Source organism: Condylura cristata, unplaced genomic scaffold (genome assembly GCF_000260355.1).
Source record: "Condylura cristata isolate star-nosed mole 26May11 unplaced genomic scaffold, ConCri1.0 scaffold00003, whole genome shotgun sequence".
Lineage (NCBI taxonomy): Eukaryota > Metazoa > Chordata > Mammalia > Eulipotyphla > Talpidae > Condylura > Condylura cristata.
In genome coordinates this window covers 17,866,451-17,891,058 of record NW_004567104.1, presented here as the reverse complement: position 1 = coordinate 17,891,058, position 24,608 = coordinate 17,866,451, and positions in this window count along the sequence as shown.

Genomic DNA, 24,608 nt, shown 5'->3' with positions numbered 1-24,608 from the left:
TTAGAAACCAATATAACCATATAGTAAAATGGTAGGCTACAAATCAAGAAAACAATCACATTTACAGTAGAATACAAATTTTTAATTATCAAAGAATAAGCTTAACAAAAGAGATGAAAGAACAATGAAACTTTAAGACATTGATAAAACTATCAATAGTAGACATTACAAAGTAGTGGAAAGATACTCCATGCTCACAGATTGTAAATTAACACTGTTGAAAAAAAAAATTCATCCTATCCAAAGCAATATGTAGATTCAATGCGATTCCTATCAAAATTTTAATAAAATTCTCCAAAGAAATTGAGCAAACATAATTGAAAATTATATTGAATCAGAAAATATCCTGAATATCAATGTGAATTTTATCAAAAAGAAGAGAAATTAAGTCATCATGCTACTCAAACTATACTTCAAGTCTTTTGTAGTCAAAGCAGTATGGTGCTAAAATATAAACAAACTCACAGATCAATGGACTAGAATCAAGAGTGGAGAGATAACCCACATTTATACCAATAGTAAATCTACACAAAGGAGTCAAGAATATACAATGAAAATAAAATCTTAAACAAATAGTGATGGGAAAACAGGAGAGCCACATAAAGAAAAATGAAACTAGTCCATTCACCAAAGTTAACTCAAAATGGATTTAAAGCATTAGATATAAGACCTGAAACCATGAAATTCATAGAGGAAAATAGAGGCAAACATTAGCTTCAGGGATTTCTTTGGGGACTTGACTCAAACAGCAAGGGAAAGGTAAAAATAAACAAATGGAATGACATAAAAAAAATTGCGTAATGAAACTATCATAAAAACAAAAATGTACCTTACTAAATGGCAGAAAATATTTAAATATTACATATTTACATAGAGCTATACTCAAACAACTCAACATAAAGAAAACTTAGAAACCAAACAGATGGAAACAGGCACATGAAAAAAATGTTTATCATTATTGTAAATAAGATGTATAAATGTAAAAAAAATTTAACAAAAATGTTTACTATTATTGAAATGCAAGTCAATATGACAATGAGACTTCACTAATTTTTTTGACATATATAGGAAAAATAAAAAAAATACATACATATACATATAAAATCTACCTCTATATAGCTATATTTAAAACTAACTAGTGTTTTTGTTTTTTTCCAATATATGGCTAAGATACAGAAAATGTATATATATGTATATATATTTTTTTTTCCTATGTTTATTGCAACATAAATTTATAAAAACCAAGTCATGGAAACAACTAAAGTGTCCAATGACAGAAGAATGGATTATGAAGATGTCGTGTACAGACATGATAGAATACTACTCAGTTATAAAAAGATGAACTTTGCCACACTATACATGAAATTATAGGTCTATGATAAGTGAAATAAGTTAGAAGGAAAAAGGCATGTGGTTGTTTTCACTGATATATGTAATATAGAGACCTGTAGAATATAATATTATCTCTCTCTGGGGAGATAAATAAAGATATGAGATAAATTCTTAGAAACCCTGCTGGTATCTGAGAATTGCTTGTTGCTGTAGAGTAGCCTTGAAACAGGTCCATCTAAATTATCTTGCAAGAATACCCTAAAATGTACCATCTGAACAAATTTGTTCAAATTTTAAGGTTCAGCCTAGATTTAAATTACTTTACATTAAGTTCTTTAAATGGATTGACAATTGATTTAACAGTAACTTTATTTTCTATGTCTCAATAGGATCTTCTCCTAACCACCAAAGGTATAATTTTGGACAGAGAAGCAAATCTCTTCATTGAGTTTCTCTCTGTTTGTCTCTAACTCTGTCTCACATGTATAGCTTAATATTTACAATTACAAAACTAACAATCTATTTTTGTTCACACACAAATCAGGTATTTAGAACGTAATTACACATGACTTAAGATGAAAAGTGAGAGTTCTAATAGTGGCACTGTTAAATATTCTAAGGATTTAAAAAAATATATAAAACATTTTCCATATCATCACAAGAAAGAAACCAACCTCAAGATGATATTCTGTAATTATACAATATATTTTATAATGAAGACTACATATATTATACTAACATGGTTAACTAAAACTGACAATATTTGTCCCATTTCTATTATTTTTTTCTCTGTTCTATATGCAAGGGTTAGGGAACATGTAATTTGTGAAGTATTAGTAACCAAGGTAACGGAAGCTGAGAATGAAACCAAATCTTCAGACTGTAAACCTTATGCTTTTAACCAATGTGCTTTCTCTACAGAATTTACAGTGTTAACAATTGTAGGCAACCATAAATTTATTGTAGGTTTAAAAACACACAAAGCATTTACTTTGTAATAAAAACTTCTACAGTCTACATAAGGCAAACTGTTTTGTACAACTGACAAGATACAGAAAATATGTCTACATTATTTTGGGTTCCCCCAAAAGCAGAACTTGAGACAAAGAATTCAGAGTGAGGCTTATTTGGGAGGTGTGTTTGAGGAAGCAGAAGTGAGGGAAGAAGAAGAGTAATAAATGAGGAAGAAGAAAGATCAATACAGATTTCTTACTTAGTATGACTTGATAAGTTATCGTTTGGGTCTAGAAATGCTATCACCATTAGTTTATATAGAAAAAAAAATACTTAGCTTACCCAACCCCCCTCCCCCCAAAAAACCTACCAAGTCATTCTAAATACATATGTGCTAAAAGGTCCGCTATCAAATCTACATCTGTAGATTTGGGTCTTGGTTTGCCAGGTCACCTGAGAAGTATTTAGAATGTATTAGAGATGGGTCAGGGGTGGGGAGACTGGTATATTCATAGACTCCCTTCATCCACAGGTTAAAAGTTCCCTCAGGGGAGTAAAGCCTGGTTTGTGACCCAGGTAGTGGACTCCCAGATGAAGAGTAGCCTGAGACTGAAAGCACTTTCAAGTATGTGACCATTAATTCTCATGGTAGAGAAGTCAAGGAAATTAAGTCTTAGTTTTTATAAGTACTTAGACCTGGTTTTGATCAAAAGAAACAAAAATATCTAACTCAAAAAGTTCTACCCCTTAGAGGAGATTTATATACTTTCAACTTTTCTTATAAATCCCAACTTCATAAAACAAGCAACATTTGGGGCTGAAAATGTACAAATCCACTGTCTCTTAAGGTTGTTTTTTATTAGATGTATGTCTTCTTGCCTTATTGCCTCTGTTGACTTTCAGCAATACAAGTTACCCTTTCCCAGAAAAGAACTAAGTGGTAAGTTGAAACAATTCTCCAGGTTTAGACCCAGAAATGTCTTTTCTTTGTGTTTTGTTAAAATACTGACACATTGATCTCTTCTAAGCCTTTACAGAAATGACAGAAGAAATATATGATACCTGTAATGTCCCGTGTCATTCTCTGATCCTTGTACTCATCATGATTTTTGCACCTGCAAATCCTCTAGTCCTACTAATTCTTTTCTGATTATATATTCCTTAATCTTCCTCCCCTCCCCCCCACCAAAGCTTTTAGCGTGGTTAAATACATTCTTGTTTCCTAAAACTTGCTGTTTATTTGGCTTCTGTGGCAATGTGTAAATTATTTGCCTACTTATCTATCTTCATCAGCAGCTTATTTCTAATGCTGATTATCTAAAAGGTAAGCATTCTTTAACCTTTTGTTCCAAGTGATTTCCTCTTTCTCTGTATTTTCTCTCTGAACTATGTCATCTCTCTCAAGGCTTCAGATATGACTTCTATGTGATACTGACATCATTACTCTTGACCTCTCTCCAGAGCAGAAAATACTTTTGTCCACATTTGACTCTATCATACTATCAAAAAAAAAAACAACCCAAGTTTTTAAGGCAAAATTCTATCAACACTCTCAAACTCTGGTACCAACCATTTATTATTATTTTATATATTAAAAAATCCTATGCCTCAGTGAAACAGAATTCAAAGTTCTAAAATTTCCAGTTCATACTTCTTACTGTCATCACCTGTGGTCCTGCTATTCCTGCAAGCTCAAGTCACTTTCATTGCCTCCCTATACTTCAATGGGAATATGTTGTGACATCTTTATTTCAAAACTAAGCAAATGTAAATCATATAGGAGTAGAGCATGCAAAGAAGTTACCTGAAGCTGTGAGAAATATATATTTATTCTGTTCAGTTATATTAGAATGTTGGGAAAACCTCAAGTCTTTTCAGAATATAGCTTTCCCCTGTGCTCATAGCTCTGCACTCTACTAGCTTTTCCCAGACAAGCTATAATCCTTTCATCATTTTCAAATTCCCTCATACATTCACCTCCTGCTCAGTCTTTATGTACTATTTCCCAGAAAATAATTGAGATCTCTCCTTTCTGAGGGGATAGTAGGAGGCTGTTGCTCCTTCTTCCCCCTTCTTGTTTCTTTTTTCCATTTCTTTCTACCTCTCTCCTCTCCAACCTCATTCATCATTTGATTTTCTTCAGAAACAGCTGCACATCAGTCACTGTCACTAGTAATAACTTTGAACTTTATTTCCCTATCTTGTATTTACTTTAGCCTACTTTTAAACAAACACATTGACATAAGACTCAGATTAGCTAGCAGAGACAGCCTCTAATATAATGTGCACACATCTACACACACATTTAGAACTTTCAAATTACTAGCTAGTTCTAGGCTCACTTGTGTTTTTGGTTTTGTTTTTTAACTTTTGATCTGTTCTACCCACATTAGCTAATTCTTGACCTGTGAAACCACTCTGTGCAAGGCTACCAGGGGACATCATCTTGAACTCCTTGCTGTGCCTAGGGGGAAAAAAATTAGAGTGTATATAAGAAGGCCAAAGGTTCAGGATATGGAAAAGGATTCACTGAAGCAGTGTCTCCAAAAAAGAGAAAGGGGTGATGAAGCCACCTCAATTTTTTATTCTTTTGTTGATTTCCTTTTGGACTTGTCAAATGAGGTGCTGAGATGAGCTCTCTCCTTCCTAGAGCTAACAATTGAAGTGAAGATGACACAAACACCTCCAGAATAAAGGAAATAAAGCCCAGTAGAGACAATATAAGGAGGAAAGTACTGCAATGCTTGTGGAATCCATTACTGGATACAGCCCAACTTGGACAATGAACTGTAGCTGTATCACTACAATAGCAGCCTCCTTTTTCTAACCTGTAGGTGATGAGAGGCACCAAGCCCAGATTTCTGAAAAATGAATAAACAAGGCTGACTGCACACACATTGACTCGTTTTACACCTATTTATGAGTTAGAATAAACTAACAAACCCTGACTTATGGGTTCTTATTATAGTAAAATATGATACCACCTATGCCTCCAAAAAGTACAGGAGAAAACAGGAGTGCGTGTTAGGCAGACTAACAACCCTGTTCTTATTACCTAAAAGCTTAATAGTTTCAGTCAAGGTAATTTAACACTTCCAAGCTTCATTTTCCTCATATAGAAAAAACAGACAGAAGAATACATATTTCATGGGGTGGTTATGAGGATGACATGAATGAAAGTGCCTCGTGCAATACCAGGGACAGCAGTGCTCAAGTGACCCTTCTACTACCTCTGTACATTTGTCCTTCACCAGTTTCATACTTACTATACCTATATAACACAGGAGGAAACAGGGTGTGTTGTTATTCTCCTTACAAGGAACTGGTGAGAATTACAGAAATAGGTTTACACCCCCAGGTTTGACCTTAACCACACAGCAAATGTTTATGCTCCCTCTTGTTCAAATTGTGACCTTATTTTAGCCAAGAGCCTCTGGGAAATATATACGTACATATGTGTGTGTGTGTGTGTGTGTGTGTATGCTTAGGAATTGTCTATTTGCACAGTTTCTTCTGACAGCTTGGAGGCTTATCTCTTTGAGCATAATCCCTTCCAGCTCCATCCATGTTACTTTTTGATTGCTGAATAATATTCTATTGTATAAATATACCACATCTTCTTGATCCAGTCATCTATTTCTGGGCATGGGTGCATGGGTTGCTTCCATAACTTCCCTATTTTAAATTGTGCTTCAATAAACATAGAAGTGCATGTGTCCTTTTGAATTAATGTTTTTGTGTTCTTTGCATAGATTCTTAGCAAAGGAATTGCTGTATAATATGGATGCTCCATTTTTTAGTAGTTTGAGGACTCTCCACAGAGCTTTCCATAGTGATTGAACAAGTTTGCATTCCCAACAGCAGTATAGGAGAGTTCTATTTTCTCCATATCATCACAAACATTTGTTTTTGCTAATTTTTTTTTCTAATATGTGCCATTCTCACTGGTATAAGATGGTATCTGGAACAAAAACAGACACACAGAACAAAAACAGACTGGTACTGGAACAAAAACAGACACACAGACCAATGGAATAGAATAGGAAGTCCATAAATTAACCAACAGGCTTATGAACAACTAATCTTTGACAACAGAGCAAAGAATATGCAACTGCATGAATACAGTTTGATCAATAAATGGAGCTGGGAACTGGATTACTACGTGCATAAGAATGAAGCTAGACTACTGTCCCACACCTTCACAAAAAACAACTCAAAATGGATTAAAGAATTAAACTTAACACCTGAAACCATAAAATATATAGAAGTAAATATGGGCAAAGCACTACATGACATATATATATCAGTAACATTTTTTAAAACATATCACCTAATACAAAGAAAATGAAGCAAAAGATAAGCAGCTAGGATTACATCAAATTAAAGAGCTTCTGTACAGCAAAAGAGATATTAGCCAAAACAAAGAGAAACAATTTGGATACAATACTAATGATAATGGACTGATTACAAAGATCTACAGAGAGCTATCCAAGCTCAACAAAAACAAAGTAAACAACCCAGTCAAAAAAATAGATACCAGAGCTAAAGATACTTCTCCAAAGAAGAAATGCAAATGACCAAAAGGCTTGGGAGAAAACATTCAATATAACTTGTAATCTGGGAAATAAAAAGTTACAATGAGATACTACCTTACACCAGTGAGAATCTGCATTTTAACAACACCTTTGGGGTACATGCACCTAAAATTCATTGCTCTAGCCAAAATTTTGAAACAAGACCAATGCTCCTTTTATAACTATAAGATATGAAATTTCATATTTTAGAACTGAATAGATTGAGTAGACAAATAGCTTTGATGTCATTCTGTATCAAGTGTGAATATCACGGACACTTGTGTTGTATTGTAAAAGTGCCAATACATTTAGGAAGGGGGTGACTGGGTGGTGGTTGGGATCACAGACTAGGCTGTCATTCACATTAGAAATTTAAATCCTAGTTCTTTTATTGATTAGCTGTGTGAACTGGGGCAGGTCTTGGGTGGGAGTTAAATAAGATTATGACTAAAATGTATCTAATAGGTAACATGCATTCAGAGGGAGCAGAGGCAGTGTCTATGAAACGTGAAGGAAGGGCTTCCAAATATTTAGACAGCAAACCAGAGCTAATCTAACTATGTGTTGGCTCACTGCTGATATAGGGAGGAACTTCCTTTAGGGAGAATATGATCAGGATCTTCTGCTTTCTTAGGGTAGGCCCTGATTGATGAAAAGAAGTCATCTATATTCAAAGTTCTACTTTCACTGGTAGATCAAGAAGCAAGTGATGATGAATTTCTAAGAATTCATACAAACCCTCTTAAACACTTTAGTGACTTTTTTTTGAGGGGAAAAGTTGGAGATATGTTATTTTTAATTTAGTCTTTCATGTTTTCTAAGTTTTGTACTTGACTCAGAGTTAATCTCCAGAAAATTTTATAAAGCCTGATTACCTCACCTTTGTGCTTACAGCTTACTCTTTATTTGTAATTTTTTTAAAGGTAACATTGGTTAACAACACTCAATGTGATTTAGGGAAACAGGCTCACATCTCCTCAGGTCTGCATCACCACACCACACCTACCACCTAAAACATCCATAGTCCTATCCATAGATCAATATACCTCCCACTTTATTCCCACCCCTAACCTCCTTCCATCTTTATTTGCCTCAATTCTGTAATCATATTGCTTATAATGTATCCTTTCATAATTTTCCCCCCAAGGGCTGATGTACAAGCAAGTCACATGACTAGTTTCTTTTAAGTTGATCAGAGCTGAGGTTTCACCAATAAGTTCTTTAAAAAGTTAAAAGAAAATTTAATATCTCCAAAATGTGAGTGTGTGTATACATTTACAATCAGATAATAATAATTACATAACTATTCATACTGATCCCTTTGAGTTGGTTGCCAGGATGTCTGGGGTAAAGAAGCTGAGTCACAGCAGTATTAACTCAGATGGTTAGTATATTTGCTACAAAATTATACTGACAGAGAGTAGATTTGAATACACTATTGGATCACAATATTCAATACTATCAATATCCAATATCTCCAAATTATTCAGATCCAATTAATTTGAAGGAATTTTTAGTTCATAAAAGATGTAGTATGCAAAAAAGCTTTTTAAAAAATGAGATGGAGGGATTTTTTTTTCTTTTCAAACAATATATTATATAGTGATAATTAAAAGGGTATGATACTGGTGTTGGAGTAGTTAAACTGATCAGTGGAACTCAAGAAATGGATTTGAGTATATTTCAAAAATGAGTATATCAGCAAGGTACAATTTCTGGTTGATAGATCAGATAATCATTCAATTAATGGATTGAATTGTGAAAAGGGGAAATAAAGTTGTATGTCTAGATCACACCTTATTCAAAAGTTAATACTATGTGAATTAAGTATGAAGTATGGAAATATGCCAATATTTCAAAATGTTGATGAAATTTATCATAGTTTGAAGTATGGAAAGATACCCTACCCATTAAATGAAGGGCAGGAGGAGAAAAAGAAAACTACTGGCATGTTTTAGGACATGATGAATGAAACAGTTAAACAAAAAGAAAATGATAAATTAGGAAAAAACACACTCAAAAAAGAAACAAACTTCCTCATAGAAAATATCCAATGAATAATAGGCAATTCACAAAATAATATAAAATGATAAACAGATTTTAAACACTTCTATTTCACTACTAAGCAAAGAAAATGGTCAAACCACACCTTTTAAAAAATTTAGAATATGGTTAAAAATATGGGAAAGAAATAAAATCAGAAATATACAGAAGAATATTTAAAAATTATCAATGAACTAATGCTAATGCTGCCTACTCGTGAATATAGATTCGAAAACAAAACTAAACATGCCATCTTCACTCCTATTTAAAGAATCTAAATAATTTGTGATTTCCATGATATTATCATCTTTCTATTAAGTTTTTAAAATAACAACTGTATACATTTAAGGTGTGTAACAGGATAATTTGATATACATATACATAGTGAAATGCTTACAACGATTAAGTTAACACATTTATTCACATACTTGCCATTGTTTTGGGTGATGAATATATGCAGAAATCTACTCTTATTATATATCTAGTGTTCAGCAGAGCATTAAGTACAGTCATCGTCATATACATTGGATCTGTAGACTTACCCATCTGTATAATGGCAAATTTGTACCCTTTGACCAGTATCTTTCCATTTACTCCATCTCCACCCTTCATCCCTGATGACTACCTAATCTCTACTCTACGCTCCTATGAGTTTCAGCTTCTAAGTTTTAGGTTCTACATATAACACACATCACACAGTATTTGTCTTCCTTCATCTGACTAATTTCACTCAGCATAATGTCGTTCAGTTTCACTCAGATTATTGTGAGCGGCAGTTATCTTCTTTCTTGTGACTCAATAATATTTCACTACTTATACTCATTCATCCCTTGACAAATGCTTAGGTTTTTTTCTATTTCTTGACTAGTGTAAGTAATGCTTTAATAAACATGAAGTGTCCACATCTCTTCAAGATACTGATTTTGCTTCCTTTGTATATATACCCAGCAGTGGGATTACTGAGCCACATGGTAGCTCTATTTTTAATTTTTAAAGAAATCTATCTATTGCTTTTCACAATGGCTATGTCAAAGTACATTCTCAACAACAGTGTACAAGGATTCCCTTCTCTCCACATATTCACCAACACTTATATCATCTGTGTTTAGCAAAATCCTTCTAGATATAAAGTGCACTCTTATGGTTTTGATTCATATTATCCCGATGACTGTTTTTGTTGAGGGCCTTTTCTTGTATCTGTTAGCCATCTATATGCCATCTTTTGAAAAATGTTTTTACAGTTTCTTTGCCCATTTTTTATTGGGTTATTTTCTTGCTATTGAGTTGTGTTCCTTACATACTGTTGATAGTAACTCTTATCAGATATAAGATTTGTAAATATTTCTCCATTCTGTGGGTTGTCTACTTACTCTGTTGATTGTCTTATCAGTTAACTCAGAAGAAAATTTTTAGTTTAATGCAGTCCCATATGTCTATTTGAAGAGACCTCAAAGAAGTACATGTCCAAATCAATGTTGAAAATTTTCAATTTTATTAGAAGAGCTTTATGATTTCATCTCATACATCTAATCTTTGAGTTGATTTTTTATGTGAAGGGAGTAAAGGATCCAATTTCATTCTTCAACATAAGGAAAGTTTTCCAGCACCATTTATTGAAGAAACTGTCCTTTCCCCATTATATGTTCTTGAGAGCTTTGTTAAAGATCAATGGTGCAATATTTCATGAATTATTTTTGGTGTCTTTATTCAATTCTATTTGCTTGTATGTTTATTTTAGTGCTAATACCATGCTATTTTTTCTTACTATAGATTTGTAGCTTTTCACCTCCCTAGCTGGGGCTCCAACTCATGCTGAAGCAGCTGCAGCTAGCTAGGTATTGCTGTACTTTAACCCACTGCGGCACCAGCGAAGGCCCTATAACTACTTTTTTATTTTCATGAGCGGTGTTGACATTTTGGTACAGACTGCATTGAATCTGTATACTACTTTGAGTAAAATTTTTATATTAATATAAAATTTCACTATGTATAATTTTACACATGTAGAGTCATCACCCTTTTCCTTTATATTTCTGTTACTCAACATAGACTGAAGTTTATTTTGTACTCAAATTATGTACTCCATAATTATAATTCAACTATTTTCACCTTTATATTTGATAATATCTGCTCTATTTTCATTAATGTCTAATTTTATTCATGCTTTGTTTAATTTTTTTAAATTCTTCATTAATTGGCACATCCCAAATATGCCACTTTGACATATGGATTGTTTGCCACTAAGATATTCAACACCTAGTATATTCAGGAACAATTTTTAACTTTCCTCTAATCAATAGAATTTAAATATGGGGCCTTCCCCAGAAAGAGAACTGGTACCAGAGATAACTTTTTATACTAATGACTATATGGAAGGGAAAGCATCTAATCACCAAATATATTGGGTTTTTTTAGTCCTGTAAATGGCCTTCATTCCCTGAAAACCCAGGTCCCTACCCCCTTCCTTCACTCAGAATGGCATGTCAGCTTTAACTGTTTGACTTGCCATTGGGTCTCATGTCTTTGGGACTCTGATATATGCATAATAAAATTTTATTTTCTCCTGTTCATAAATAAAAAAAATAAATTAAATGCAGATGTTTGGTTTATAAAAGAGTTTACATGTGTGAGTTTCCCTCTGTATGAATAGTAGTTACATCCTTCCCATAAATTTTGATATGTATTGATTTCATTAATCCTTAAATTTTCAGTTCTTCTTTGACAAATATTAATGCTTATATTTACATTAAGTTCAATTGCTTATTTTTTTATTTTTGACTTATTGCATTATTGTAAAAAATAAGTACTCATAATTTGGTAGGATATTTATTTAAGTTTTATTTATATTCCAGGATATAAACAACTTCTTTATATTAAAGAAATAGTTTTTGGGCATGCATCATTAAAATTCAATGGGAATACACTATTATATGAAGTTCACCATTAAGAATCTAATTCTACCCCTTACCATATGATTGATCCCTTTTCCAGTTTATATGCCTATCTTCCTTTTTCTCTTTCTGTAACCACTAAACCATTTCTATAGTCTAAAAGTTTATATTTGTCTTAGTTCATCCATTTGTTTGGTTTCTCCATACATCATATGTGAGTGAAATCATATGATGTTTATCTTTCTCTGTCAGACTTATTTCACTAAGAATAATATTTTCAAGGTCGTCAAACTCATTGCAAATGATAAAATTTCATCTTTTTTGATAGTTGAGTAGGATACTATGGTATGTGACTTTCTTTTGATACTGGGAAAAAAAGATATTCTGTTCGTTGAGTATGAAATTCCATATATATTTAATTAATGGTACCAGTGATACCATTGTCTTTATATAATTTTGTTTATAAAAGTCTCAAAAAGGTGTGAAAAAGCTTTCCACTGTGATTATGCTATTTTAAGCTCAGAGTTTGTAAATATATTGATTTACCTACTTCAATATTATGTTATGGATTACAAAAAGAATAGCATTGCTACAGTTCTTTTGTGGAGCATAGAGTTGACAATATAAATTATATTTCTTTCATATATTTTTGTCTGCTATTGCTATCTCTGTTTTGGATCCCCCCTCCTTTTTTTTTTTTTTTTGTCCCGCTGTTTTCTATATCTTTACACTTCAGGCATGTCTCTTTAAAATACCAAGTAGTTTGATTGTATTTTGAGACCCAACCTGAAAAACAATAATTATATTTCTGATATTGGCAAAAGTTTAAGTGCTAGTAGAAATACCTTGAGGTGGGAAAGAGTTGCTGAGATTCAAGCAAAGGAAAGAATTGTAGCATGTAAATAAGTGAGAAAATGATACATAGTTAAAGCAGGGCTTTAAAAAATCTTTCTTTTATTAAAAAACTATTGGTTCACAACACTGTATGATTTAGAAGTAAGGATCACTTCTTCAGGTGTATGTTACCACCACCAAGACATCCATAGTCCTGCTTTGCAAATCACAACAAGTAGTGTGAGGTGTATGTTTGTTTGTTTTTAAGTGTAATGAATACCGATTTGAAAAGGGAGGGCCTATAATAGCTTTTTTTTTTTTACATCATTTTGTATCTTTCTCCATCTCAGTTGTAATCCCCGTAGACTTCCCATCAGGAGTTCACCTGTGTGCCATCACTGCGGTCCCGTGCACTCCCCTCTCCCCCATTTTTGATCTCTTTACCTGCTCCACCCCTGTAAAATGTCTCTGGTATATAGTTATTATTATTATTCCCCCCTCCCCGGTCCTTTATGCTTCTTCTATAAGTGAAGCCATCCAGTATTTTTCTTTTTCTTTCTAGCTTATTTCACCAAGATGAAGATCTGATTTTTTTTTAAAGATTTATTTATTTGTACATACAGAACTGGGGTACAGGCCAGAGGCTCAGGGGTGGTGAGAGGCTTCACCAGAGACAGAGTGGGGAGCAGAACAGGCAGATCGACGAAGTACACTGCTGAGGGGAGCAGCTGGCAGGTCAGGAGAGGTCTGCCACGCCATGTGGTCTCCTCCGGGGCAGGCGGGAATCGAACTCACGTGGAAGTGGCTTTAGCTTCTCAGTGCAGTGCTTTAACCCGCTGCACCACCAGGGAGGACCGGAGATCTGATTTTTTAATGTAAAAGAGTACTTAGCTGCTATGTGGGGGTTTATACTAGGAAAAGCAAGAGAATCAACAGGAAAGGTAATAAAAAGGGAGAATAGTCACCAAATTCAAGACACATGTTAGATATTGAGATGACAGGTCTTGCAAATGGATTGAAGTTGGGGGTAAGAGGAGTGAAGCCAGGAGCAATACAAAATGTACTTAGGTTTTTCTTTTCAGCAATAAGGAGGCAGTGGTGATGTCTACTGAACTGCAAATGTGTGGGAAGGGACAGATTTGATATGGAGTGGAAGAATCATGAGTTCTGTCTTGCCTACTTAAGATGTCTATTGAACGTCCATGGTAGCTGTCTAATAGTCATTTGGGTATTCAAGTTTGCATAGGGAAATTTTGAAATAACAAGAGCAATAGGGCTCATTATATATAATTGAAGAAAGAAGATGCCTAGGCCAAAGGCCTCGGATAACAACACTATTTGGAGGATATAATGTAAACCGCAATTTTCTGTTCTATAAATCAATCTTTTCTAAAAACCTTTCCAGAACCAATACAGATTTTCCCTCTTAATTTCTTTTCTTCCCTTTGTTTATTTCAATAGTGACTAGGAAGATACATTAACTACTTAGCTCCAAATAACCATCTAGAAATGGAAGTCAGTTGTTCTTCATGCTGGAATTTAGTTATAACTTACTAAATTAAAAGTTTCTTAGAGCTCATTTTCCCATTATTCAAGTTCCTCTCATATGCCTTGTTGACTACATGAGTGAAAAATTTAGTGACTCTTTCAAAACTTCTTCATGACATGTATTTTTACTGTTGAGTTTCTCAAAACAAAATCTAAAGAAATGGAGATCTTTAAAATATAGTGGTCTGATTTCCACCAATTATTAGCTCAGTGACCATAAGTTAGTTATCTAATCACTTCTCTTCTTTAATAAGATTGTAATAATATTTTAATACTACTATAACAAGTAATACTAAAAGAATAATAGGAGCAGTAATAAATATCTTTGTTTTAACTTAAAGCTTAAATACAGCAATATCTTTACAGTATATAGCACACATATTGTCTGACATAGGCTAAGAGTTAATAGTAATTGTCAGAGCTTAGCCCTGGGCCTGAGCTCTTCTGGCAGAGGCAGTGAGACCTCTGGGACTAGAGCATAGGGAGTTCAGGAGAAGGAGGTAAGTGGTGTGGTGAGAGAGTGGGCAAGATCCAGATTATGTGATTCCTTATAAACCAGAATCAGAATGTGGATTTTACTCTGAGAAGCCACTGAAGAGTTTTGAGCAGAACGGTGGAATAAAATGATTTATAGTTTTATTCACATGTACAGTCCCAGCTTATGAAACACTGCCCAACACAAAATAGTTAATAGATACAGGAACTTAAAAAACATCTAATTATCTATGTAAATGCTAAATGGTGTCCGTGGCAATTCTGATCATGTTCTAGGCCATTTTCCAGTAAGTTCCAATACTGTATGGTTAAATATGGTGTTAATGCATCATTCTTACAACTACAAATCACACTCATCCTTGAACATGCCTCTATTCTCTCTCTATCATCAAACTCGAAAATATACTAATTAATTGAAAATTAAAATTCCCACCAAATTTAATACTGTACAACAGAAATGGCCATCTCCTAGCTATCTATCAGTATCATGGCATCACCACATTTGTTACTAAGCAAAACCTTTCCTCAATACATGATCTAGTAATTTCTTGGCAAATATCCTTTTGAATTAAAAAAGAAAAAAGAATGCTTTTCAATCCTTTTAGATATTACTGAGGCTCACATGGGAAATAATTACCCTTTACTCACATATCCAAAGATCCATGTGGAAGACTAAATGGAATATGTGGGTCAGTAGGTCTGTCTGTCTATCTATCTATCCATTCATCCATCTATCCATCCACCCATCTTTCCATGAACCCATCCATAGAGAGAGATTGCTATATGGAAAAAATCCAAGTTTTAGTATAATGACAAAGGCTTGAAAAAGATGTCATTAAAAAAGAGTCAAAAGAACTGAGCATGAACTGATAAAATATACACTGATGGAAGCAGAAACAATTTTAAAATACTATGTGGAAAAGAAATCTCCTAAATGAAAAGCTTTTTTCTTCTCATTTCAGACACTTATATTAACAGTTTTAAAAGAAATCATTATGAATCATGCAAAACATAATATGCCTAGTAATATGTTCAATCCAAAAAATGTAGCAGAAATTGGGAAAATAAGATAACACTGTACGATTCAGGATGCTGTTGTGAGCTTTCCAAATATCGTAGGCAGGGCTTCTGAACCCAAGAGCAATCTTTTATACCTAAATGTTGAGGGAGTGCTGCTGCACATGGTTTGGAGCAAATGGATAGGACACCAATTTATTTTTAAAAATACTTTGTGGTTATCCTAGTATTTCCAAATATAGCAAAAAGGTGAACAAACATAAGAAAACACCATTCTTACTAACTGAAGAATGGAGACAGTTAGTAAGAAGGAGACAGCATGCACACAATTGCCACATAAAATTCAAAGAAGTGGTATTTGGAGATGGATTTGCCAAAAATGAAAGAAGTCAGTCTCATGGTTCTGAATTTGATTCACAGCTACAGTACCACTTTAAAATTAACCACAGGAGCCTTACTGTAATAAGTGAGCAAGATGGTCGGAATTACCTTTTTAAAGATAATGCTAAATGAAATAAGTCAGAAGGTGATGAAGCATGAGTGGTGTCACTAATAAGTGGAATATAGACAAAACAACCTAAGAAACAGAAAGACAAACCTGAAAGTTAACTCTTGAAAACTGACTATAAAACTGAAGCATCCAAAAAAGAGAAATGGGTGGGGAAAGGGTAGGAACCAAGAGGGAAGAAAGCACAATGGACTATGGTGGTAGACTATGGGTAATCTGGTGGTGGCTACCCTATGGTGGCAATACCTGATAGAGAGAAATCAATGCTACCACAATTAAAAGAATAAACTATTATATAAAAATAAATTTTAATGTTATTAAACAATGGAAAAAATAAAGGATATTGTTTATATTAAATTGTATATGAATGAGTCTTAGACATTGTATAGAATTTATGGAAAAAAATAAAGAATACTGTTTATATTAAAGTGTATATGAAGGAGTCTTAGACATTGTTTAGAATTTATGATATAGTAAAAATGTTTTTATGAGTCAAATATGCACCTCAAAGAGAAGTAATAAGAAAGAAGCTGGATTAGCTATCTAACAGCCCTTGGTAGCACATCCTAAAGCTGTAGCCTCATAGTACCACATTTCCTAACATGAAAGAAAAAGATTTTTTGTTCATTTGTTTGCTATTCTTTTGTTGTTTATGTTTTCATTATTGTATAAGCAAATCAGCACATGGCTCACTGTCATAATTGAAATATTAAATTTATTTTAATTAAAAAAAAAGAAAATTTTTAGATTGCAACTGAAGTAAATAAAAATAAAATCCTACCTAAAGGGTACAATCAATAGAAGAATCTACCCTAAAACACCCTAAACACCCTAAAAGCCTCTGAACAAATCATAAAATAGCTAAAAGAAAAGGTAGGTGAAACACTGCATGACATACCATCAATAATATCTTTAAAGATACATCACCCAAAGCAAGGATAGTGAAGGAAAGGCTAAACAGCTGGGACTATATCAAGTTAAACAGCTTCTGTATGGCAAGAGAGATATTACACAAAACAAAGAGACATCCCACTGACTGGTAGAAAATATTTGCACACAATACTAATGACTAAGGACCTGATCACAAAGGTATACAAAGAGATCATTAAACTCAACAAAAATATAGTGAACAACCCCATCAAAAAATGAGCAGAAGAGCTACAATGACACTTCTCCAAAGAGGAAATGCAGATGGCCAACAGGCATATGAAAAATGTTCAACATTACCTGTAACAAGGGAAATGCTAATAAAAACCACAATGAGATACCATCTCACACCAGTGAGAATGGCACATATTAAAACAACTAGCAACAACAAATGTTGCTGAGAATGTGGAGAAAAAGGAACTCTCCTGCACTACTGGTGGGAATGCAAGCTGATATAACCACTATGGAAAGATGTATAGAGGTTTCTCAAAATGCTAAAAATAGGGTTTTCATATTACCTAGCAATTCCACTCTTAGGTATCTACCCAAAGGACACAAAAAAACTGATTCAAAAGGACATGTGCACCCCCTTGTTTATTGCTGCTCTATTTACTATAGGGAAGACACAGATTCAACCCAAATGCTCAAAAATAGGTGAATGCATTAAAAAGATGTGGTACAGATGCACAATGAAATATTACTCAGAAATCAAAAAAGATAAACTCATGCCTTTTGCAGCAATATGGATGGAGCTGGAAGGGATCATGCTTAGTTAAATAAGCCAGAAAGAAAAAGAAAAATACCAGATGGTTTCACCCATGGCAGGAGTGTAGGGGATCAGGAAAAAGAAAAGAGAGAAAAAGAAATAAATTTATAAAGTAAAAATGAATACAATGAACAACTGTGAACCAGAAAATTTTATGGGAATGGAAAGAGGAATAAGATCACAACTGAGGTGGGAAGAGTGCATGGGACTATGGGAATGGCACACAGGTGAATTGGTGGTGAGAAGCCCATAGGGATTACAACTGAGATAAAAAAATGCACAAAATGAAGACTGGTGTGAAAAATAATAGAAAAAAAAGAAAAGAAAACCCAGACATAAAGCCAAACTTATATGGACAACTTAATCTATAACAAAAGAGCAAATAGGCACTGGAATAAGTCTAGTGCTGGAAAAACTAGACTGCTACATGAAAAGAATGAAACTGAACAACTACCTCACACCCTACAGAAAAACCAATTCAAAATAGATAAAAGACTTGAATGTAAGACCTGAAACCATACAATATATAAAAGAAAACATAGGGAAAAAACCCATGACATACATTTCAGAAACACCTTTAAAGACCCGTCCCCTGAGAAAAGAAAGATAAACAGCTGAGACTATATCCAGCTAAAAAACTTCTGTACAGAAAAAGAGACAATAACCAAAAAGAAGAGATACCCAACAGATTGGGAGAAAATATGTGCACTCCACACAACTGATAAGGGACTGGTATCAATGATCTACAAAGAGTTTACACAACTCAATGAAAACAAAATAAACAATCTAGTCCAATAGCTAAAAAGACACTTCTCTAAAGAGGAAATGCAAATGGCCAAAAGGTACATGAAAAAATGTGCATATCATAATAAGGAAAATGCAAATCAAAACCACAATAAGAATGACACACATAAGAAAAAGTAAGAACAACAAATGTTGGCAATGATGCAAGGTAAAAGGAACTCAACTGGTCCAACCACTATGGAAAGCTGTGTGGAGGACCCTCAAATTACTAAAAATAGATCCAACCTATGCTAACAATTCCACGCCTAGGAATCTACCCAAAGAACACAAAATCATTAATCAAAGGAAACCTGCACTCCTATGCTGACTATAGCACTATTTATAATAGGTGAGATATAGGAATAGCCTAAATGCCCCAAAACAGATGAATGGCTCAAGAAGATGTGTTAAAAGATAAATTCATGTCATTTGCAGCAAAATGGATGGAGCATAAGGGATTAGGCTAAGTGAAATAAATAAGAAGGAAAAAGAAAATTATCAAATAGGTTCACTTATAGGAGGTATATATGGAAACCAAATAAGAGGTAGAGGAAGAAAAAAAGAGAGACAAAACTAGCAGGCAAACTATAAATTGGAGATACAGAGCAGGGGAGAGGGAGGGGGTTGGGATCAAGACAGAAACAAACAAGAAACCATGGCGATGGTTCATGACTTGGTAGTAGAAATTTTATGGGGATTACACCTGGGAGGAAAAATCAAACATCATACAAAAATGAAGAGCGATACTTAAATTATATATTCACTTAAGAAACAGAAATGGTAACATTGAATAAATTTGTCCAGCAAAAGTCTCCTAAGAGTGTAATTTTCAGATGCTGCCCTGTTCATGAATGGTTTAATGAAGTCAATTAGAACTCTAAAAAAAGAGTGTAATTTTCTAAAGTTTATGCTGTTTGGGGAGAATTTCAGAAAGTAATGCATGTGCATTTTGTAAAACTGGAGGAGAAAATCAAAGGAAAATATCACCATTCTGAGACAACTACTGCTAACACTAATTTTTTAAATTTCTTAGTAGTTTTTAAAGAATTTTTACATTGTATTTGTAATACTCCAAATATATAAATGTCTCCCCAAAGGTTATTAAAAACTTTTCATAAGTACTTTTAATTACATATCCAAGTCTACTGTTAAATCATATATTATTTAATTATTCCCTAATTGTTGGACTTTTAAGATGAGCTTCCATTTTTTTCTAATTTAAATAATTCAATGTGACCATCTCTGAGCAAAAAGAATTATCTACCCATCTATTTTGCATGTAGTGTTTAGAGGCATTTAAGCTATTTTTTACTATAAATAATATAGCTATTCTCTTAATAAATTCTGATAATTTTTGCTTTCAGTCCTGCTAAGAAAATTTCTTGTCCATGGAATCTCTGCAGTCCTGTTGACATCAGTTATGGTCTTGGTTCTTTATATTGTCCAGGTCACTTACTCAATTCCTTTCTCTAGCTGCCTGGATACATTCTGACAGATATTTTCTAATGTAACTGGACATATTCCATGTTCTTTAGCCACTAGTTCTTAATTGATAGGGACTTAGAGAAGATTCTTAAATGATTGAGTCTTTCATGGGCAACTCTTAATAACTGTAAAGTTGAGAAATAGTTGTATTGATTTTACAAAAGATCCCTATCTTTCAAAGTTGTGAATGTTTAAATAAAATTTGCAGAGAGTTTATTTATTTCTGTTTTAAGAACAGTTATTATTAGCACTTTACAGATGAAGAATCTGAGCATTGGGAAAACCAAAAAAAATCACTGTATTAGTTTGTCCTTCTGATCTAATAAATGACAACAAACCTAACATTCTCAAACAATACAGATTTATTATAATCCCAGAGAGCTAAAATCAAAGTATGACAAGACTGCTACATTCTAGAGGTTCAGGGAAGAATCTGTTTCCTTCCCTTTTTTTTCATTTCTAGATGTTGCAGATTCCTTGTCTCATGGCCTCTTTGTCCACTGTCAAATGACAGAAATGCCAGACTGAGTCTTTCTCATATCACATTAGTCTGACACTGACTTTCTGGCTTCTCCTTCTCATTTTAAAGGGCATTTGTGATTACTTAAGAGTTTGTCAAGACAATCCAGCGGCATGAATTCCTCAGCTCATCTTTAGCTTAATCACCTTCTGCTAATTTATTTGTTGCTTGTTTTGGCTTTATATTTTATTTTTGCCTTATAAGGTAACATATTCACAGGTTTTGGGGATTAGAAGGTAGATACCTTAAGGGGCCATTTATGATTCCTAATACTACTACTTATATCAGAAGTAAAAGCTACAGAAGTAAAGTGATATTGGTACATTGCATTAAGCAAAAGTGATTTGAAATCCCTATAATTTAATGACCACAAAAGCTACAATCCATATGCCTACTTAGAAAAATGATTCTTAAGCAAGTGCATATTTGTGACACAAGTGTAGGTTTCATTTGCCATATATTAATTTATTTGCACAAGCTGAAATTTACATTTATTCAATTTGGATAACTCCTTCTTCTATTGTATGGTAAATCTGAAACTGCTGTGTCTCTAAATGGACCCAATAAAGGATCTTAAAAAATTACATCCTAATTGTAAAAACAAGCTTACTGCTCACACATTGGTGTGGATTAATTAGTGTAATTAGTCTTGTGTATATAACCACTGCCCAAAATGTTCCCGACAGCTTAAAAGCAAGCAGCCACACACTCCTTGTGCACAACTTTGTAAGGGCCAGGCAACTGGTGATTTACCTATTTGTATGGCTGTCAGAAAACATCCCAAAATCTGACACTTAGGATTTTCCATTCTGAAAATGAAGACAAACTGAAATGCACTTCTACATTAGCTTGGCTTTTACTTGTGAATTTGCTTTATTGGGTTTTTGGGTAATACGGGGTTACTTTTCATCCAGAGCAAAATCCACCATGGCTAATGTTAAATGGAAATCATTACAGCTTGTTTGATATCAAGGTGATCTGTTACTCTGGATTTATTTTTTAATCTGTGTGGGGCCTTTTTTGTTTTCTGGGATTTTAAAAAATACGAACTCTTAGAAACGGGAAATTTTCTCTCGCATACTAGGACTGGGGTTACTAGTTGAAGCCCCAGGCAGTAGGGGATTACAGTTGCTATGTAATTTTACCCTGAAGGTTCAATAACCCAGATGACAATTTATGGGAAAGTCAAAAATAAGCATGATGGATAAAGCCTTAAATATAAAGTAACATGAATTATAATTATAAAATAGTAATTCTTTATATTAAATCTATAAAGTGCTAGACCAAGTTTTAATAAAAAAAAACTTTTCCTTATAAGGACCCTTATAAATTTTCCCTTAAAAATAATATTATAACAAACTCAAGACTAACATAATCATCATTGTATTTATGTAGAAGCAAAGTTCTTAAGCAAAGGCATAATCAATCATACAAAACAGAACATTTTAAAAGTTTCCTCTCTTAAGTTTTTGAGCAATTTTATTTCTTCCTTTTATCTCAATGAACACAATGAATTCTAGTTTTTTTTAAATTATTCATAATTGAATGTTAAAAATTGAAATTTTTACTTAATCCATTAAGAGAATGAAATTAATTATTACCATAGATATATAAACATACTATATCTATATATCTATATCTATCTATCTATCTATACATTGCACAAAGAATAAATGGTGATAAAAGGATGTACATGCTACTAAATGTGATATTTTGATATTTGGAACAGGTGGACCTGTCAAAAAAGGGTTTCTAATTATTCCTATACTGTTGAAATTATTTTAATTTTGCATCTCAGCAGATATATTTGTATGCTAGAAACAGGTGTTCATCAAAAGACAGTGATAAAGAGACACTGCAGTCGGGGCTTGGAGCCTAGCCCGCATGGTGTGATGACAGATAAATTAGAAAAATCCTGCTAAACATCTCTACACTTCAGAAGGAGATTACACCTTTTTAAAAAGGCAAAACATGTGGTTCAATTACTTATTGTCTTGGCATGTGGTTATGATGAAAGACGGAGTCTTAAACATCAATAGAGCTAAACTAACATTCCAGATGGGCTTCGGAAAAGGGGACTCCTGCCGCAATCCACCTGCACAAAAAGCAACTGGAGAAAAAATTTAAAGAAATTCTTTCCTTCCCCTCCCCTGTTTAATTTGTTTCTTTATATTAAATAGCCATTTAATGAAATCATGAGCTTTGGGGAAAAAATAAGAGCAAGGAACTTTTATTTAAATGGTTTTTCTGGGATCTCCAGCAGAAGATGAGCCAGGTTTTGCAACATACTGCAGAATATTCTGCAGGTTTCACATTAGTCTTGAAGGTTGCAATAGGCCAGGGCAGGAAAGATGAACCCAGAAGGTTGGCACAAATGACGAGGATTCAGATAACATTCTGTGTGACCATAGGTAAATCAGAGAACGTTTCTGGGCCTCATTTTCCTCATCTGTAAACTACTAAATTGTAACTTCATTTGGTCTTTGGCTACTAATCTGAATATAAGCTTTCCTTCAGTCATAATTCATACAAAGTGGGCCACTGGGGGACAAACACAGAAAGAAACTCAATGGGACCCAATATTTTTCCACAAACCATTTATATTCAAACATGACTAGAGTACTCCAGCAGTTGTATGGATATTTAGTACTATGACATAAAGTAGTCAAGAATTAATAGTGGGATAGAGGGAATGAGAGAAGAAAAATATGGATATGTAAAAAGGAAAATTATGACCTATTAATCATGTGTATTATACTTATTTCACGAGTCCAACCAATCCATTATAATAAACTCAAATAATCATCTCCAACATTTTTTTGAGTCAGAATCATGCTAAGCACTTCTCTAAGAATGACTTCACTGAACATTTCTACAAACTTGATGCAAGGTTTAGAATTAATGTTATTTCTTTGCCATTGTTTTCCTCCAAAATACCAAGATAATTTCTTTCTTTTAAGCAAGCTCTGATCATGTGTTCAAAATTATGTTAAAGACTTTTCCAAGCTTTATTTCATTTAATCTTCCTGAGAACTCTATGAGCTACTTGATATTGTTCTTTTTTAATAATGAGAAAACTGAAGTTCAGAGAGATAGAATGAATTGTTCAAGGCCAAATAGTAAACAATAGCACAAGAGAATAGAGTAAGATCTATAATCACAGCAATAAGATGTTATAGGCGAAAAGATATTAACTAATGTAACTTATTAAGTTAAATAGTAATCAACGGAGATGGTGTCTGAACCCTAGTTTGTTTGACTCCTAAACTCTCCTTTTTTTTAACTTTTCTGATTAGTCTCAGAACTGCACAGCATTAAGCCATTTCCAATAAATATGTGGTTGGTGCCTGCTACATCCAGTGCACTGTGCCAGGCTTGAGAACTGATACAAAGAAGTAAATCATCTTTCTCACCAATGCCATGAGATTGCCTTGGACAAATCCAGACTTAAACTTATTAGCCATTTCAGAAAACCAGTAATAATACAGGGTTAAGAGGGTGTGTGTGTGGGGGGGGGGAAACTGTAGAAATGATAACTGCTCAAAGTGATCTCACTTTGGAGTGGTACAGTCAAAAAGACTGATGGAGCTTGAAGATGTGTAGATTTATGAAGTTTGGGATGGAAGCAAAGTAAGATACCCATTGGGCTGGAATGGTAATGAAAGTTCCCTGGAAGTAAATTAAGAACAGAGAATGAATACTGTAAGAGCATTTTCTAACATGCAAGAATGGTAGATTCACTGGTAAGGAATCTTGGGACCACAGTTTAGACTCTGAATGTAAGGTTTAGCTCACAACACCCAAGATTTCAAAGGAGAAGGATGATAAGATTCACCTGTTAGCAAAGACTACCACAACTGCTCCCCTCAGGAAACAGAATATCAGAGTAAGAATAGTTTCTCAATATAAAGACTGCTAATAAGAGAGCCCT